Source organism: Ambystoma mexicanum, chromosome 6q (assembly GCF_040938575.1).
Source record: "Ambystoma mexicanum isolate Mex_15411 chromosome 6q, UKY_AmexF1_1, whole genome shotgun sequence".
Classification (NCBI taxonomy): Eukaryota; Metazoa; Chordata; class Amphibia; order Caudata; family Ambystomatidae; genus Ambystoma; species Ambystoma mexicanum.
The window spans coordinates 1,512,397,524-1,512,414,041 of NC_090937.1; the positions used below are offsets into that span (position 1 = coordinate 1,512,397,524).

The window sequence follows — 16,518 nt, forward strand, 5'->3', positions numbered from 1 at the left end:
AGTAGGCTACAGAAGCCGCATATGGCTTGGATATCAACTGTCCCCTAGTAAACCAGAAAAAGTGTTAGGGGAGGTCAGCTTTGAAAGATGTGAGGGGCAAGAGAAGCACAGCCAGTCTGAAACGTAGACGTGCTGTTCACTGGATCTTTCTTTCAGCCCTTCCTTCTACAAGCCACCTCAGAGCCTTTCTGGAAAGTGTACTGTGCACTCTGATCCCCTGCATCCAGAGTAATAGCCCCTGAAAGTGTTGCAATTACTTTCGAAATGTGGACATCACTTGCAACTGTTACAACCCCGAGGATACATGTATCGTAAAACTGGTGCCCCCCTTACATTGCTGACTATTGATTATCTTTTTGCTGCTGTCCCTTTCTATACCTGCTACTTCCTGCACAGGATGGTATAGCTTCCTAGACATATTCTGAGCGTATGCACGTGCCCACAGGTCCCTCTTTCTGAACTGGTGTGCTGGCGCCCTTTCATGAGCATGTGTGCTGTACACTCTTTCTCAGCATCAACAGCAGCCACCTAGTGAGCATGCGAGCTGTGTATATATGGAGCACAGTCACTGCCCAGCACCTGCTCCTTTGTGATGTTAGACTTCCAAGGCCCTGTGCTGTTCCCCCTTCTCTGACCCTGTGTGTATTGTGAGACACCCCCTTTTATAATATCTTTTGGTGCTTTGTTTTGGAATACATTCCCATCTTCCATGAATAGTTTTTGTTGAAACATTTTTCTTGGGGAATATTTTGAAATAATATTGTGCTTGCGTATTGCTATTGGTGAGTTTGCTGATTCTGTTATTATCCTATTCAGGTAGAATCATGTGTTATCGGATGGAGGGGCATATATTGATTTGGCAATTAGTGGTGTTTGTCAACATTATTCTGCACCCGCTGTCTGACCATATTTTGGATACTCTGCTGTACAGGTTTTTGGTGAATCAATGCAGTATCTCTTCTTTTTGAACTGCATGGCAGAGAGTGGTGGTATACATTTCCTACCCAATCACACCTATGTTGATGTGCTTATTCTGGGGTCAGCCTATTTTCTTGTAATAGTGAAAGGTCTGGATTCAGGGATTTGAGATGTAAAATTATTTTCGTCTACTTAATATAGCGGGTAACAACATTTATATTTAAGGAGACAATTATAATATCATTCATGTTCACTGTTTTTTTTTTTGTTGTGAGTATGTGTGCCGATAGCCTTTGTTTTGTTTTTCGGAGTAAACAGCATTCAAAGTGTGTGGTTTGTAGATGTAAAAGACAAAGAGGGGTGTCGATGGTTGAGAGACATAGATTCCGATCATATATATACATGCCAACCCTCCCGATTTAGGCAGGAGACTCCCGATTTTTTTGTGAAAAATACTGCTATTTTTCACGTTATCCCGCCTAAAATAATTATTTCCCCAATGCATTCCTATGGGGAAATTGTTCTCTCCCGATTTCTCTGTAGAAACCTCCCTCCCAGGCCAGTCCGAATGTTGGCATGTATGCTTATATCTAATCAAATCTATAAATATACCTTACCCAACTGGGGGTCAAACTGACCTTTGTTCTACAGGGGGTAGGACAACGTGAAACCTGTGTGGTAAAACAGTGATGATTTCAAAACAGTGATAGAGTAGTGGTAGTTGTTAATAGCTATTTTCTATTGGGAGTTGACTATGGGAGCCATTGTTTCCTTCAACCCCTTATTTTATAGCTGTCAACACCTGACTGGAGGAGATCACCACCCATCATAACCCCACTCAACTAGTATGGGCACGCATGGGTGATGATCAATCCACCGTATTAAGATTTAGTGTCAGAATGAATGATCCCATCTGTCTGCATCAGGGCTCAAGTCGAGGCTACACCTGTGTGGACGGAGGCCTGTGCTTTTTTCAGAGGGCCCAAAGCTGATTTCTGGTGACGCTGCATTCTATTGGTATATTAATGAGTCCCCCCACATTTTGTTAGGATTTGACCCCTTATCTGCATTCATTTTAGATCAGAGTTCTATATTGAGGACTAACATTTATTCCTCAGTGTATCCAGGGAAGTCATTTTACTAAAGTGCCAGGGGTAGCGGGAGTAACATCACACGACCCTTGACCTCTGATGACATCACAGGCCGTGATTTAATGTGATCCCACCCCAAAGTGATATTGCGGAAAGCGGTAGAACATGACCTTTATCCCCTTGTCAAAATAGGAAGTGGCATCACATAGCATTGTTCCTAAGTACACTGTGAAAAATATGGTTCCTATAACACTATATTGTGATGTACATTTCATACAAGAATGCATCGCCATATGTATTGTTAAGATCAGTGTGTATAGGCCCATAATACCAAATTAATGTGAATGCAAGCAGACGTCCATGGCAACATGATAATGATTTGTTACTATATAGCACTAATGTTTAAGCGCTTTATATAGAACAAATATACATACAATATCATGCAATCTGTGTTGGTACTCATTTATCGACCTGAGAAAGATGAAAGGTTGAGCTGAGGTGTTTAGTTTAGGAACAGACTAAATCAGTGACTCACACCCTGAAGTGTGCCTGAAATAAACCTATAATGAATCTAGCAATTATTGTATAGAATTCCAGAAAGAGACATCATTTGGTATTCCTATTCTTTCTTATTTAGAGTCATTGCTGAAAGTGTTAGACTTGTGGAACCCCTGTTCTTTTTTGTTTTGTTTTTAAGAGGCCTGAAGAAGAATGCCAGCCACTTCAGAAACAAAGAGCCACATGGCACTGGCCACAGCCCAGGAGCTTGCATACATTTTAGGACCATTTTTTGTTTTTGTTTTGTTTTTAGGGGTAGCACGGGAGAACAGAGGGGTAGCAAGGGAGGCCTCAGGGGTCGCAGTTGCGACTCCGGGCGACCTTTAAATTAAGTCTTTGAGTGTATCTTTTGTGGTTGTGTCTGAACGTGTTTGTGATTTGCCAGAGTTTTTTTTATTGATAACAGAATCTACTCCAGTGATCTTCCTTACTTTGTGGTTGCTATTTCTGGTGTTTAAGAAGTATTGACGTGCCTCTTGAGTTCGGTCTTTTCCTATGCACTGAGTTGTTTGTCCAAATAAATTTATTTTGGAACCAACGTTCCTTAAAACCTACATACAATAATAACAACATAGTACATAAAATATAATCACAGATATGGAATAAAAGCAAAACAACAATAAGACACACCAATGCATCTTAAAATTAATTAATTATGTGGAGACATTAAACACTTTGAAATGTTTAGACCTATCAAAATTAAAAGAAGAAAAAAACAACATTCCAAATAATTACTGGAGCATACCTTTAAAGATGACATAATATACCTGAATGCTTAATGTAGCTAAGAGTGCAGACTGACAGTGTCTAAATCATGTCTCTCCCAATATTGTTATATAGTTATTTTCGTAAAATGTGAATAGAAAGGGCAGACACTAATAAAGTGCAGTAAAACTTCAAAGGATGTGCAATTGTATTTTCCTGATAATCACCAGAGCATTTCTCAATCACCAATCTCAATGGTAAAATGTCAAATCTAGCTCTGGTGATTAGGCAGTGGTCATATTTATATTAACTCCATAATAAATAATCCTGGATTTTGTTGGTTGACACTTTTGTTTGGTTCCGATTGTTTGCCTTCATCAGTACATTACTTTCCCTCACATCAGAACAATTTGCCAATAAACCTTTCTTTACGGGCAAGTAAATAGTTAGCTCTAAACTCTCTAGAGCCATACAATAATAAAAAAAACACTCATTTTACACAACAAATTCCAGATGGTGGTACCTGTTAGGGACCCACATCAAAAATCGAGAGAATCCCTCGATAAAAGTCCACACCCCTGCAGTAGTTTCAGAGTGTCTTCGAAAGACAGATTAATCAAATATTATAGAATGAGTCTGTTATATGTAACCAGGACTGCGCCAGAGTTGCTGCAAATGGTTGCATGTATACTCCAATAATCCTTCCATATGTTTTTTGCATTATTCTTTACTGTGTTAGGTCTTTCTTTCCCATTCCTTGCTTCCCATCTCCTGATTTGGGTTATTGAAGCAGACAGACTACCTTTATCATATTAAAACATCAACAATACATTAACATAATAAATAATTTGGTTCATATTAAATATAGTGCAAAATATTTTTCCAAACATAAAAGTCTCTCAAGGATATGCTGCCTCCTGGCAGAACTACATGAGTAAGGCTCATCCTCAATAGTTAAACAGATCGAAGTTTGAATATTGTAGACCATTTTGTATTGAATATTTTGCATCCTCCATGATGGTTTGTATTTTATATCATGTACCTTGCTTCTCTCGAGTGCCAGTGTGACTATTCTATGGGTTATTGGTACTCAATGTACTGGTAACCCTTGTTACAATTGTTAATAGATGCATTGCATTCAGGGAGGAATGAAGTATGGCTTCTCTTCATTAGTTCAATGGTCTGGTGTTAGAGACCATCCATGAGAGGACCATTTGCCAAAAGACTGATGGATCTCCAATATACATTTTATGAAACTAAGCTTAGCAGAGGAGGGATGTGTTTGCTGAATTTGTCAACGTCACTGGTCTAAAGTTTGGTACCCTTGTGTAGCCATCGCATAGGTGATCAGTCAAGAAAATGCAATATTAGGTATGGCAATCATAATTACTTTTAGTTCACCGACTCATTCCTTCTCATTGACAGCAGTCTACATTGGCAAAAAAAGTTTACCACAAATTGTTTTGAAACCCTGCCTTCAATGTCTCCTGTCTTTTCGACTTTAACACAGATGCATGATGGTACCAGGCAGAGAGTGGAGAGAGGACATTTAGAAATATGAGAGGACTAAGAGTAATGAGATTGCCATGTTTAATGTGTTGTTACCTTCGATCACTCCCTCTTCATCACATTCCTTATCCATTGGAGATGTAGCAAGCAATAGCCACTCTTGTGGCATCCTAAACAAATACCAAAACCAGTATTTGAAAGAACTGCTAATTATGATGGTAAACCTAATCAAGTAGTCCGTGAGGAACCCTGTGGAAACTACACTGGAGAAAGGGACACCCATCATCTTCTTCTGAAGTCAGATGAAAATCTGTGAGAGGCACAGGTGTCAATGTTGCCAATTTCCTGCATTGTGACCAATCTAGGAACAGTGCTTAAAGTGGTGCCTCCTCTACTATCTCCTTCTTGGAGGACACATGGAAAAGGGGTCTTAGTGATAACCAGAGCAGGTGTAGTTTTGTGATCAAATAAAACTACCTCATAGTCGGAATGTAAATTAGGCTACCCATTGCATTGTCTCAGAAGCTATGAACATTGCACCCAAACATATACCTTGGAGTATTGACTAATAACATTGGAGCAACTCGATCTGTTTGTATCGCAAAGTCCAATTCCTGACCCAAAAATATTGTATCCTGGGGACAAAAATCTTACATGGAGAACTAACATAATCTCACTAATCCCTTTGGAAATCTTTATTCGTCGGATCACCATAGGAGGATTGCAAATGTATGCTAACAGATAACATATGTTAAGAAGGGGAATCAGATGTCCATGAATATGTATGAAGCTCAAACCTGGACATTTAAATGTACATACATAGGAATCCTGGATGCTGGATTTAAAAAAGCTTGAACAGCAACACATTATAATTGGTTGAGGTTGGATCAAGACATACTCCTCATAACCATTTGTGGAGAGGACACAGTAACATGCAAGTGTTCCCTTTGTCCCATCTGAGTTTTGTGGGAATATTATGGAGGTTGTGTACTTGCAACTAATGTTTTTTTTCTTCTATTCTTTGCTATTCCACAATGAATCTGAGGAAAAATCTTAGTCAAAGAAGATCCAAAAGTGGACTCCCATTTCATCAATTGAACATGAGTAATTGTTGAATGGTAGGAGATTTAGGCTAAGGTGGGGACATAGTCCTGTAAACAGTGTTTTCTAGTACCGCTAAGAGAAAAGCAACCTAAGGATCATCTGATTCTGAATAGGAGAACGCCATTGCTTTGATGTATTCATGTCCAATGTTCCAAACATTCAATGTTGAATTGGCAAGGTGTCAATGAATAGGGGACATGAAGACATCCACCATCCAGAGATCACATTGCACTATGAAGCACACTCATGCAGGAGAGAATAACCCGCAGTGATTAGTAGATCTAAGCATGAAAGCCCTATGGGGGTACTAGAGCTCAGACCTTAATGAAAGAGTAGAGATTTCCAAAACATACAGATTGAACAATCGTGCACTGCGAGTCCTCTGTTTTCCTCAGGGGCTCTAGAAGGTATCGGGAGGCACACTCTTGCAATGTATATTTGCACCTGCGTAGATCAGTTGTAGGTTGATGCAGGTGCTGTAATCTTAAAAAAAACAGCAGGACATATTTTGAAGACAACTATTTGTCTCCTAAGGTGTTGTAAGGAACTGAAGATAGACACATTGCTACACACAGGGTTTCACTAGGTAGGACACAAATGGTAGTGTTGGTCTGAGTAACAAAGATGGTACACTGCCATCAAGCAAGCATTTTATTGCCAAGGTAATATGAGGAAAAAAGGAATTCACTACACCTATAGCTACATCCACCCACTTTAGAACAGAGAGATTTTAAATCTGGTCCTTGAAATGCCTGTAGCTTGGATATAATTTTGCATACAGGAGCTGTATAAACAAAATAAAGATTAACAAAACTCATGCAACTGTTGTCATATATCCTTTGCCCCATCCACTTGGAAGTGTTCCTATGAATGTGTTATTGCGGCTATCTCTTAAATGGAACTGGATACAGATGAATCCTGTGATGCCAGAGAATATGTGTGAAGGTCGATGCAATCTATAGACATGTGGCACAGAGGATCCTCCTTTGCCATTTTTTAGGGCACACCTAGTAAAGTCTATTGATTTTGGAGGCCCAACTGTGTCAAATAATTCTTAGCTGTATGCAGAAACACCTGAGGGCTACAGATGATCACTGAGAGCTACCCGAATCGCATGTATGGTATGGTTTCATTTAGATTGTATAATATTTTTTAGAATCACCCTGAACTTCCAATAAGGATTTTATCTTCAGCCTCAGAGTAATCAGTACCTTGAAACAGCAAGTTTGTCATGGAATTTCTATTCAAAATGATTTTAAAGCACAGCACCAGATAATACCGTCATCTACATAAATGTATTGGAGACAGGATTCTTTATAAAGAAAACTCCATTTTAAATCTGGGAGTAGTAATTTGGGGTGAATACTTAGTAGCTTGCCCTTAAAGTATCAGTTGAATTGTTTAGATGTGTTTTCTCTATCAGTAACATGAATGAATGTAACCCCATACATGTATCTCTCCTGTGAGAAACTATTTTGGAAAAGGAGACTGGCCTAGAAATAGTGGGGTCTGCAGATGTTTTCTGGTGGCTCCCCTTTTCAGTTCTGAAAATAAGCAGTGATGTCCGAAACACTCTGTTAGAAATGGCACAGGATGCCTTAACCCATAAGATATCATAACACCTTCCTGTTAGGATGGATTAAGATAAAGAAAAACTGGAATTCCCCAGTCATGCATCCAACCCCACTGGACAGTTGCACATATGTCTCCCTATATTCGTTTGAAGAACAGTATTATTGTTTTTGTTTTTTTTAAATAAATGTACACTACCCATGCATTTAAAATACACACAATATTTCAAATTTGTTTATGGCCAAACTCTCTCCTATCATTCCTAACAGTTTATTTGAAAGAGTTTGTTATAAAACAGAGAGACTTTGTCAGCTGCTCATGGCTGATCCTATTCCCCTTTGTTTAAGTATTGTGGAGGTGATACATCTGTGCATACAAGTATATCCTTTCCAGAAACAATGTTACTAAAGGCTGCTGTTGAATTATTATGCTACAACAGTTGGTGCTGTGGGCTTAGAAAATCCAAGATGGCGGAAAAGCCCACATTTGCGCCAGAATCCAGGAGAACCGCACAGTTTTGCGCACACCAAAATGGTCGCCCGACCTGCCACCCACCAGTGCAAAGAAAGATGGTTCTGTTCAAAATTCATTTTTATTAATGTCAAAAATTGCTAAGATCATGGGCCCGAAACCACCAAACAAAAATCCAACTATGGTTGAGTGTTTTACTTTACTCTACTACAGATCCACATCAATGCCATGTCAAGCAAGGATCATATACTATCAAGTAAAATCCTTTCTTTTTGAAATGTATTAATTCAAGACAGCTGTCAACAATAGGTGCAGTACTGGCATTGGACACTAACCAGCGCTAGCGATCTAAACTTTGATAGGAGAACTGTATTTCAGGAGTTGCAAAAGGATCCTGAGCTAGCTGGGACTTCAAAGGCTTGCTGATTAATGACAATTCTTAACACCTGCTTTCCCAGAAGGCAGTCTGATTCAATTAACAGTTCAGAGACCCACACAAGAGCCCAGGATATCACATGGCCCTGTTGATTGAGAGGGAGGAGTTTCCCCTGCAGCCTGCAGGACACAACACAATAGACCCTTTCAATTGAATAGAAATGCAGATTAGGGTGTAACTGTCAACATCTGCCCTGCCAGGAAGGAGAGGCCCGTGATCTCTGACTCACCAAGTTCTGGGGTTAGGGCAGGACTGGTATGTGAATTCAATTAAGGGCAAATATATGTTTGATTAAATTGCTTATAAAATATTGTATTAAGCTCACAAAAATGTACAATTTGGTGGTCCTTAATATGGAAAATGCCCTCACGATTTGAGACCAAACTCCACTTTGTGCGGTGTTCTAGGACCTACCCCGCTATTTATTAATATTGCAGACACTGTGTTTAGGATAGAGACATAGTAATTTCCAGTAATATGCTCAGGGAAGGGGGGCAGGTCTGTGTAAATTTTGAGGAAAAACCAATATGGCGAAAGTCACTAAAAAGCACAAAATGTTGCCATATTTTAACCCAGGCTCTTAGGGGGATCAGAGTTGGGCAAGAGTGTATCTTAAATTAATCTGTGATATGTGTATGTAATTTCAACGACGTGTGTACCTGGGACACCTGTTAGTTATGAAAAATTCATTTTCTAAGTAAAAGAAAAGGGGCGTTTCTTCAATAGATTGTAAAATGATGACTCACTCTGACTCACTCTGACACACTATCCCTTCTCAAATCAGGTCACAGAGAATCCTTGAGCTATCAAATCATGAGAGGGTTGGGCATGCAGAATGAGCCGACCCACCCACTTTCAAAACACATAAAAAGAGACTGCTTTGGACAGGCAAGACACTGACTTTCCATTTTCTTGTGAAGCACTCTGCCGGACCAGACAATATCAAGAAGGACCATCTCCAGAACTTAGAATCCAGACTTCAGAACTGTTTCAGCAGGCCTCAAAATCTTTTGCAAATTATTCAAGCAGCTGGGCTGAGCTGTTTGATTCTGGCTAGAACCTTGGGCCAGAACCATATCCAGACCCAGAAAGCAGAGCTGTATCCAGAACCGGTAGCAGACCCAGAAAGCAGTGCTGTATCCAGAGAGACCAGAACCAGAGAGACCAGAACCAGAGAGACCAGACCGCTGTGAAGTGCCGCTAGCAGACCCAGACCAGATCGCTGTGAGCAGAACCGGTACTAAAGACCGTCCGTGGTGAGAGAACCAGCCCACCTGATCAGACCTTGACGGCCTATTTCAAAATTAGGAGTGAGTATCCAGCCAGAACTGTGCAGAACCCATCTCTTAGTTTTAAATAATCTGATTCAAAACATTTGACCCTGTCCAGAACTGCATCATAGGAATCATGTGTTCATTCTGTCATTTCAAAGCTGTAAAAGTGTAATTTTGTCATTCTGAAGTGTACTTTCATTTCGGAAAACTATCTCCACAAAATCGTCAGTATCTCTTCTAGTTTTTCCGTAATCGCACTCGACGCACTCGGAAAAAGTGCCGCGATTTGGCTCAAATTTTTTCACCTGTCAAAATAGCCACTTTTGCTTGAACTGCTAAAATTCATTTTCAACCTGCCAATCCCTCATTGAGCATCGCGAGTGTGACTTGAACTAATCTTAAACAGCTTCACCTACCCTGAACCTCCTACAGGGAATTAAAATCATTTTTAGCATATTTTTCCCTTCTTTGCATACCACATTTAAAAGTACTTTCGCCTGTGTTTAAAACCATCCCTGTTTCTCTAAGCTTGCTAGGGGGGAACTGAAATTCGTATTGCATTTTGTTTGTATTCCTGAAAATTGTGTGCTCCCCTTCCATCTCCTTATATTGCATAGGGGGGAGTGAATTGCCACCAGGGGAAAAGGGGACATATTATCTCTTGTGAAACCCTATCAGTTTATTTCTGTACGGCATTCTTTCCATCATTGTTTTTCCTTGAAACCATAAAAGCATTCTCAGTTACCTTTTCCTTCCTATACCAACTCCTAAGTAATTAAATAAGCGTACAATTGTAACATTATCCATTGTTGATCACTGTCATATTTTTAAGTGTGATATCAAATATTAATTTATTATAAAAGTGTGATATATATATATATTGTTTAATTTTTCCAATAAATCTTTTAAATTGCAAAACACACCTACTTCTTGGCTCAGTGAGGTCAGGGGGATTCAAAGAGAGGGGCGTTATATAAGGGTTTATCATCCAGAGTATAAATTGTCATAAAAATATATAAATAAGGGCTTCCCTTGGGCGTCCCAGACGAGGCACTGACTTAGTTTGATTGCTGAATTGGAGTCACTTAACACTGCCAGCATTCAATAGGAATCGTTTTTGGTTTTCAGAAGCATTGCATGTGTTTACAAATGTGAAATGTCACAAAAGATAAGAATATAACTTGTGAGCCCCTCCCCCCTCCCAGAGAGTTGTTAAGCAATGAGAGTATTGTGCCACCTGGTTTGTCATGCATAGAATAGTCATCTCACTGGCCAACCAAAGATCAACCTTAAATTCAGAGAGTATGACTTTCAATACATCAGCCTATTATCTGTACATAAACACATGTTAACTCTGTTCAACCAATAACAATGCTACTGACTCAAGTTCCAACCCTGTATTTGTGATGAGGAGCGATAGACAAATGCCATTCGGGGGTCATTAGGAGGTGGGCGGTAAGGGATTACCAGCACCGGTAAGTGCACCAGTGCCAGTAATCCCTTACCGCCCTACTACGAGGTCCCTTAGCGGGCCCCTTCCTTAACGCCTGGTTTTACCAGGCGTTATGGAAGGGACCCATTAAGGGATTTCAGAGCTAATAACCAAGGTCGGAATGACCCGGTAAGTCCCTATTCCGGGAACCCGGACCCGGAATGCGGTAATGGGATAGCCATGGCGCTCATAGCGCCATGGCTACCTCCAACCTCGTAATGACCCCCATTGTCTGCCCACAGCTGTGTGACCATTCAACATGAACCCTTTTGAAACTCTTGAGTTACTCGGTACGACCCTGCAACAGTGTGGCATGCTTTGTAAAATATCCAAATGTCCCATCAGACAATTATAAATTAATCATTTTTATTTAAACAAATAATAATGGGAGTTCCATGCTTACAGGTATGTAACCCCCCCCTCATGAAGTTTCGTAATATACTGCAGTGTGGTTCATGCTCCTTTTCACCTATGACGTGTAAAGTCATAGGCCCTCAACCCTTCTCAAAGAGTCGAACTCCTGACCATCATAAGAAGAGTCTGGATGTGAGGAGGAGGAGGAGAAGCAGGACAGGGACAGTTCCAAAAGTCCCCAGCAGGATGAACTTCGGATAATATAATTTCAAGGTTGTTACTCATGCTGCAAAAGCTTGGCTTCAGTGATCTTCACATCTGTCTCAGTGAGCAATAGAATAAAGGAGGAAACAGGAATTGAGGGGACATGTCGTCCTTCTTGGGATCATAGTTACATTTTACAAATGTTCATGTTAAAATGTCTCGGTAGCCAGGTTGCCTTAATTGAAGAAGGAATATAGGGCGGTGGGAGGTTATATGTTTTCAAATATCCAGTCTGAACAGGGTAAGTGAATAAAGTAATATAATAGGCATACATTAAGCAAACAGAGGGAGCAGCAAAATAAATAGAACATATAATCTTACATCCAGCCCAAAACAGCAACAGCATACGTCTACCACTTAGTGCAGTGGGGCAGACCATGCCATACCTATCATACCTATGTTGCTCCATAGATATGACATGATATGATGCGTTATAAATGCCATATCATATAATATCATATCTATGGAGTCTCGCTCTACATAAGGTATACTATGACAATGAAACACAGCTATAATTTTTGGGATCTTGGAAATTCATTTCACGAGGTGAAAGATCCTGGTTTTACGGATTGTAAAATAGTAAACAGGTGCTGTTCACTTTTCGAGCCATCTGCAGTCAATAGGAGCATGTCCGTCCTTTAAGTCACCACGTTTTCAAATCGCTTGTGAACGCTGCAGGCAGGGGCCAGGTATATTGAGAACCAGCAAGTGAGATTCTGAGAAAAGACCCCCGTTTTAGAAGGAAAATACAATTGTGCCAAAATGCACAGAGATAAAGGTATGTGGCTTTAAAAATAAGAAAGTCACCTTTTGTCGTCCTCTGTATAAAAAGGGGTATCTGGATGTATAATACCCAGTAGACATGGACAATTATATGTTGACTTGACAGCTTTTATACCTTCGCGTTGAATCTTATTTCTTCCTTAATGAATGTCAACATTTTAACTGCCTCTCCACTACATCATTCATAATGGCCAGCATGTCTCCTGTAATGGAGCAAATGTTTTCTCCTAATGTATAATGTCAAGAAGATTTGTCATAGTTTGGCAATATTTAAGAAAGCAAGGTCTGCTCATTTCCGGAGAAGTTCTCACTTTGCAAGCGTAAGAGGAGGCCTCCATATAATTCTTTTGCCCAATTAGCATACAATGTAATGAGGATTCTGTGTCTTTAATATATGCATTTGCCTTCATTAGTCTGACTTGGTTGTTCAAAAGATTGTTAAGGCACAGCAGAAAATGAACTTTATACTCGGCTTAATGAATTCAAAAAGGAAAAGTTTCACTTCGGCTGTACAGAACATCAAACTAATACACGGCATGTGAACCCTTGCCAATTAATTCACCATCTGAAGTTTCGCAGAAGTATAAACACCTCACCAAAACTTTGTTGAATGTATGTAAAAAGGAGTGAGAATATTGGAAAACAGTTAGGCTAAACACGTTTAGACTCCAGTAAACTATAATATACGTTTAAAACTGTTTCTTTAATACAGAATCTAAAATAATTACAAAACATATACATATCCTAAAATATATAACTTCAAAATTATTCAACAGTGAAATATATCATGAGCATAGTAGCTTTTTTTTAACATTGTTACAAAACACTAGCACTGAAACACTGAAACAATAACCATGGGTGTCCTCCCCTGGATATAGGAGCTGAGTCATTTTTAGTACCAGAACAAGTCAGATGAGCTAACAAGAAGCGTATAACTCACTGGTGATTAAAGTACTAAAAACTCCAGTCAGCATTAAGCTCCATGAAACTCAAGATTTAGACATTGGGCCTCATTACGAATTTGGCAGCAGCCATGCCCTTCTTAAGGGCACGGCTGCCGCCAAACTCACTACCGGCCCCGGCACCCGTGAATGGGCCATTACCGGTATGGCCGGCCTTATTAAGGGCACGGCTACCGCCAAACTCACTACCGGCCCCGGCACCCGTGAATGGGCCATTACCGGTATGGCCGGCCTTATTAAGGGCACGGCTACCGCCAAACTCACTACCGGCACCCGTGAATGGGCCATTACCGGTATGGCCGGCCTTCTTAAGGGCACGGCTGCCGCCAAACTCACTACCGGCCCCGGCACCCGTGAATGGGCCATTACCGGTATGGCCGGCCTTCTTAAGGGCACGGCTGCCGCCAAACTCACTACCGGCCCCGGCACCCACGAATGGTTCATTACTGGTATGGCCGGCCTCCCGATCCCCTTTCTGCCCCATTCTTCAAAGAATTATAAAACCCTGTCCTATTGATTTCCTTATTCTCCAAAGACTGGCGCATGACCATCCAAGCTGCCCTCTCGGACAAAACCCTAAAACATATCAATATAAACATTGCCAAAAAATACATGTTTTCTCCAACAATCCCACTCCAACAGAGCCAAGCCCTCCTCTCCCTAATGCCTCATAAGCAACTTCATTCCTCTTCTCTACAGTTACCATCGCTGAAGTCACCAGAACTATCCAACATCTCCAAACCTATCACCAATGTCCCCTTCCTCCTCAAAATACTTGCTGATATCACATATCCCCAAACTCAACACTACCTAGAACATCGTAACATGCTCAATAGCCATCAATCGGGCTTAAGACCCAAACATAGCACTGAAACAGCCGTACTTGACCTCAAGTCTCAACTAGACAGCATACTTGACTCAGGCAACTGTGCCATCTTGCTCCTTCTTGGACTATTGTGCACTTTTAACCTGGTTATCCATGACATCCTCTGCCAGCACCTACTTACTAAATTCCACTTCTCCTCCAAAGCAGCACCCTGGATCAAATCTTTTTGTGTGAACACACCTCCAGAGTCTTTATAGGTGAAGCTGCTGCTGACCTTATTCCTCCCCCATTCGGTATTCCCCAAGGGTTGTGCATTTCCCCCACCCTCTAAAACCTGAACACCAAACCCCTCATTGACCACCTGGACAAGCTGAGTATAACCTACACAATCTTTGCTGATGCCACCCAAATTCTATAAACCCTCTCAGGCAGCAACCCCCAAGACACTGTCACCATCAACCAAATCTCCAAGATCATCCTTAAATATGCAAAAACAGAACTACTCTTTGTGGGGCCCTCATTTCAATTGAAAGTCCTCGACCCAGTCTACTCAACTTTCACCATTGATGACAATCTCCCCCCGTCTCTTGCCATGTAAAAACTCTTGGAGCCAACCTTGACGCAGAGCTCACGATGACTAGACACGTCAGCTCATTAGCTTACTCTACAGCATACACAACTAAACTTATCAACCACAGCATAAAATTTCTCTCACCTGCCAACTGCCTGACACTCTCTAGAGCCATCATCGGTAGCAAACTTGACTACTGCAACACTCTCCTCTTAAGCACTTCTGCCAAGAACCTATCCAAACATCCAAGTGCTTCAAAACAAATCCTTTCCAGCTGCCTGGGACTTAAAACGCTCAGACCGCATCACCCAAGCCAGGCACAATGCCCACTGGCTTCCCATCAAAGCTCACATTGACTTCAAAATCCTGACCATCACCCACAGCTGCATCTACAGCTCTGCACCTGTCTACCCCAACCACTTGTGTCAACAAAAAATCCTATTCTCGCCCACTATGCTCATCATCCAGTATTTCTCTCTTCATGCCCAGATTCAATTACAAGCATGCAGGATTACTGTTGCAGCTGTCAACTTTTAGAACTCCCTTCCGAATTTCATCCAAAATTAAACAGTACCTACCTCATCTTCAGCTTACTACAGAAAACCTGGCTATTCAACAAATATGACTGATACCCTCTCCACTGTATGGAGGGCTGTATCCTACTGACCTCAATGCTTTCCCTTCTTGTTACCTCACCTACCTTGATCAAGCACTATGCTACCCTTTGGTTTGGGTGCTATATAAAGGGTGCTATATAAATGCAATAAATAAATAAAATAAAGGGTTTTCAATTTATGATCCTAGGACGGGACTACTTCAGGAGTTTATTGTAATACTCTTGCAAGAGTGAAAGACTGAGGCAGTCATGTTGGGATTCAAAGTGATGCCTGCAGGTTACAAACAGATGCTTGATGCAGGCAATTAACTTACTGAGCTACATTACATGATTCCTTTCCAGTCTCTATTCATTACGTTCAATTTGCAGGTAATGGTGGCAAACTGATTTTATCACAATGGCATGACATTGCTACCCTTGGAACATGTATTTATTTGGAGGGTGCGGGGGTTGCACTGGTTATTATAAGGCACAAGCAACAGGCCTTGTCACTAATAATATTTACCAGTGTCTAAATATCACAGGAGAAAAAACATGTATTTCTCATTCCATTAATACCACCAGTAATTATCACCAGTAACAGTGACAATTATAACATTTATTTTGCAGTAAGGATCTGGCCTTGTTGAAAAAGAATACAGTTGTCTAAGAATCACTCAAATAAAGACATTTTATTAGAAACTGGGCCATTTGTTTTAAAATCTTTTTCGTTATTATTATTATTATTATTATTATTATTATTATTATTATTATTAATATTATTATTATTATTATTATTTTTATTATTATTATTATTATTGATGCAGTTATTAGGGAATGTTGCAACATCTCTTTCACAATGCTTAACATAATGAACATGTTTTGTGCTGAATTTCTGCCACAGTGAACCAAGTATTGTTTGAATATATCTTCCTAACAAAAATCACTGAATGGCTCTTATGTTCAATGACAGGATATATTAAAGGATTGCATGATGCCTGTCAGAATGTGTAACTTGATTAACCATAGGGAA

General features: G+C 40.4%; 1 protein-coding gene across 2 annotated transcripts in view; it reads right to left on the reverse strand.

Annotated features, from left to right (window-relative positions):
- The window catches only part of LOC138516807 (catenin alpha-2), a 3,575,147-nt gene that overhangs the window by 2,249,872 nt on the left and 1,308,757 nt on the right, over positions 1-16,518 (reverse strand). The window lies entirely within an intron of this gene.